The sequence below is a fragment of the Eurypyga helias genome, unplaced genomic scaffold (genome assembly GCF_000690775.1).
Source record: "Eurypyga helias isolate BGI_N326 unplaced genomic scaffold, ASM69077v1 scaffold942, whole genome shotgun sequence".
NCBI classification, from domain to species: domain Eukaryota; kingdom Metazoa; phylum Chordata; class Aves; order Eurypygiformes; family Eurypygidae; genus Eurypyga; species Eurypyga helias.
Genome location: NW_010237640.1, coordinates 1 through 206, shown reverse-complemented (window position 1 = coordinate 206; position 206 = coordinate 1).

The window sequence follows — 206 nt, the reverse complement described above, 5'->3', positions numbered from 1 at the left end:
CCCTCAGGTCGCGATGGAGGAGGCCCGCCGCCATCACTTCGCCTCAGCAGCAGCTGCCCCAACGGCCGCCGCCAACGGTCACTCTTCCCACAGCCCATTCCCGCCCCCCAAACCCCTCCCCACCGGCGACAACCCTCACCCCAACGCTTGTTGCAAGGACCCGGGACGAGACAGAGGCGGAAGGGAGGAAGCGGCGGCCACAGCCC